The sequence below is a fragment of the Chiloscyllium plagiosum genome, chromosome 2 (genome assembly GCF_004010195.1).
Source record: "Chiloscyllium plagiosum isolate BGI_BamShark_2017 chromosome 2, ASM401019v2, whole genome shotgun sequence".
Taxonomy (NCBI): domain Eukaryota; kingdom Metazoa; phylum Chordata; class Chondrichthyes; order Orectolobiformes; family Hemiscylliidae; genus Chiloscyllium; species Chiloscyllium plagiosum.
The window spans coordinates 109,751,133-109,755,037 of NC_057711.1; the positions used below are offsets into that span (position 1 = coordinate 109,751,133).

Consider the following 3,905-nt stretch of genomic DNA (forward strand, 5'->3'; position numbering starts at 1 on the left):
TATGTGCAACCAACTACCATGTGTTTCAAAGGAATTCTTATTGATAATTGTATGTTCTGACTGATCAGTTATTGCACAGCATTACAACATAATTTGTTTTCAATATAAAGACCATCACTGCATAACATTTCATTGCACCTGCTATGCTGGCAGTGAATCTATTATTTAACTACCGCCTTCATTCAGAAGCTGCAATATTAATATTTACTGTATCACACAACTCACATACATACATTGTTAAAATGCAGTAGAAGTTGAATCTCTCATATTTCTGCAAAATCCTTCCTCCGGAATTATGATTGCAGTCTTTCAAACCGAGAAATGTCAGTTGTCAAATGATAGGAGAAGAGTGCATTTGGGATTATTCTCCACCGCAGTTCTCCAGCTATGAAAAAAAGCTATCAACACTCAGCCACACTTAATAAAAAGTTAATCTGTTTTCATCCAAAACAAGTGGAGCTTTGACATTATTTCGACTATTACAAATAAAATTTTTAATAAAAAATAATTATTCATAGATAATTGTTTGTATTTTAATCAAAAGGTGCAGCATTGACAGGTCAATAGGAGAGGGAAGTTATAAGAAATCTATGTTAGCTTGCAGTTGCCAATTCTCTGATACAATTGTTAATTAACTCCTCCACCACTACCACCCATCCCAAACAAAGCAATAATGTGAAATGTCAACTTCAAAATGATCCATGTCAAAGTTGTCCACTCTTAGTTTCAAGGGAAACTGGACGGCAGGGTTTGACCAAAAGTCTTCCAGGATTTGAATTGCATGTTTGAATATTTTATTGTGGCTGCATGACTCCTTTTTCAGGCTTTGGGAAACCCATAAAAACCAAAAGGAGGTAAGCACTGCTGTCCAGGAAAGGTAAGAACAGTCTCAGCACTGTTTCTGGGCTGGGAGATCAGGCATATTCTGGTACTCTGCTGCACTCCTCTATGGCACACATCCTCCTCCTGTCCTTTCCATTGATCAACACCTAATCCTCTATTCTTCCATTCCTCTTCTCCACACTTTGTCTATAACCTTGTGCCAAAGGCTTAGCTACTTGACAGTGCCAATTCTTAAAAATTGCTGTAGCTTTGAAAAACCCAGCGACTCAATTGTCTTATCCTAACCCAGTGCTACTGAGCTAATATTGTAAGAAAGTGAGCTAAAATGTCTCACATCAGATAATGAAATGTCTTCTTTATAGATGGCCTAAAATTTGCCATCATAGAGAATCATGGGAGTTTTCTGGGGCCACTTCATTATTTCTGATACCCATTCAGAATGAGCCCAAGTAGCTCCAATAAAAACTTCAACATCTATCTGTTGCAATTTTTAGCATGATTTCTAGCACTGAGAAAAGCATATTAGTCTTCTGATTTATTTCAATGACCTGTAATGCTGGTCTATTTATTTGTATGGATTTCTCATTTTTTTCCCCCTAAGAACTTGTTCTTAAATATCTGTACATAAGTACCTTTGCCCCTAAGATGGAGACATGATGATGCAATTTCTAAACTTTCCACTGTATACATTTGAGTACGTATGACAATAAAACCTAATTCAGTTCAGATCGTGATGTTAAGATAGGAAGCACAGAAATTGTTGCACATGGCAGAACCAGGAAAGAGCACATCTAGTCAAGGGTTATGAATAACATATCCCTCCATGTCTACGTGGTAACAATGCAGTCTTTCACTCAAGGCAAAAACAGCCTGATGAGGCCCCAAAGGATCCATTGACTATGACAAGATGCCAAATGCAAGGTATGCATCCCATTCCTGTTCTTTCTTCGCAGATCAGTAATTTCATGTCAGATGTTATAACCAATGATCTAGAAGACGTCTTAGCATTGACAAGACAATGGCAGTGAAGGAGGAGGAGAACAGAAAGATAAAAGCTGCAGAGAGAGAAATGAGGTTCAAGGTTCTCAAGCTGTGGATGGGTAAGCAGTACCAAAACAGGGGAAATCAAGCTCTTTAGTGATATAGACAAGTCTAGCAAGAGAGGGTGCATTGCAACTACCTCCAGATGAGCAACTGATATTGCTTCCGTCCATAATCTGCATTCATAGCACAACTGGAGACAAATACGGCAATTCAAAAGTATATTTGCAAACTTACTGATGCTCTTTTCAGAACAACATTTTCCAGGTCTCCCTCCATGTGTAGCATCAGAAAAGAAATCCTGCTCAGCTAGTTTGACAGGGTCTGAGAAAACACAGAATGGTTAATCGTTCAGGAATGCTCACACTAAAAATGGGCCAGGCCAGACCCCCTCAAAATATTTTAAGAAGTTAGCCTAGACACTAACCTTTCTTATTTTAAAGGCAGATGTGAAGTTCACATTCCAGGTGTGGCACAGCTGGTCAAACTGCTCAGCTTTAAACAAAACAAAATTTCATTAAACTCTACACTTGAAACACAAACAAAAGAAAACAGAATTTAGAATAACCTAATCCATTCAAAAACTCAACCAACTTGATATCGCAATTCCTGTAACATCTCATAAGCACACCCTTCAGCAAAAGGTAAATTTGAACACAGGTTCTTACAGGCTGGAATGATTTCAGAGAGAAAAGTCAGTCAGGGATCATCTGCTGATGCATGGAACCTTTCTGCATTGTAGCAGCTTCTGACTGCCTGCTACCAGCAGCTTCTCTGTTACAAATACCAAACTAGAAAAAAAAACTGAACTGGGAGAATGGGCCACTCCCCTGACAATGTTAAACTAGGCTCTTTCTGAGACATTTTGGCATCTCTGCCTTTATGACCTCTCTTAAAAAAAAACCCAAGGACAAAATAACCTTGCTAAAGTGACATATGCCCCCACCCTTAAAAAAAGAGGAACCATGAACATACAAAGAGGTTTCATTTTAAAACCCTTAATCTTACACTGTTAGTACACTACTATATATACACTACATTGACTATAACCATGCAAACATGCACTACTACACTCTATTTCAGTCTGTTTATTCCTGCCACCAAAACGCCTCCACTTTTCATCCAAGTCTCGATAATATGTCGGCAATTGCATTTTCTCGCTCTGCCACATGTATAATTTTCAAATTGAATGGCTGTAATAATAAGGATGATCTAAACAACCTAGATTTTTTGTCCTTAAGTTTCTCCAAAAACTTTAATGTGTTTATGATCAGTATATATCATTATCTCAGACACATTACTGGCAACATAAACTTTGGGATGTTGTAATGCCAAGGTCAAGGTGTCCATCTCAATTTTCAAATATTTCTGTTGATGAAAGTTCAATTTTCTGGAGAAATATCCAATAGCTCTTTCTATCTTCTCATCATCTTCTTGTAAGAGTATAGCACCAACACTCACATTACTCGCATCAATAACCACCTTGAATATTGTTATGACATGGTGGTGATCCCTTCTGCTACTTAAACCAACCAGCCAGAAAAGGTCACCTTGCCGTGTAATCTGTTATAAGGTATGAGTTACAGAGAACTCCCAAACTCCACTATTTAAAGAAAATAGTATCATTTTTTTATTTAACTCAAGTGAACATTAAACAACTATTCACTACTCTAACGCCCCCTTTCTCTTAACTGCTTATTATCTGCCTCCAACTCTAAAACAATATACTATTCCAATAAAATACTTATTGAAATTATGTCAACTTAATTTCAAAACCAGAGAGCAGCAGTCGTCATTGGTGTCTTTCTTCTTCCGGCTGAATGTCTCCCTGGGTCGTCTTCTTTCTTTTTATTGTTAAGATGCTTCATGTGACAAAAGTACCTTTGACAGAGATTGTTTCAATATTTTACGTCTCTCTCTCTCTCTCTCTCAATGGCAGTTACTCTCGATGGCAGTTACTCTGTCTGACTTTCAAACTGCCTGCCTTTTCTATATCCCCAACATCTGATCATCTCATTGGC

At 37.7% G+C, this 3,905-nt stretch overlaps 1 long non-coding RNA gene across 1 annotated transcript; it reads right to left on the reverse strand.

The window, feature by feature from the left end:
• Positions 1 to 281: 281 nt before the first annotated feature.
• LOC122539370 lies at positions 282 to 2,380 on the reverse strand. The gene is made up of 3 exons (XR_006309057.1): positions 2,312 to 2,380; positions 2,122 to 2,208; positions 282 to 385 (listed from the first exon to the last, which is right to left on the reverse strand). It is a non-coding gene; the product is annotated as an uncharacterized LOC122539370 (long non-coding RNA).
• Between the last annotated feature and the right edge of the window lie 1,525 nt (positions 2,381 to 3,905).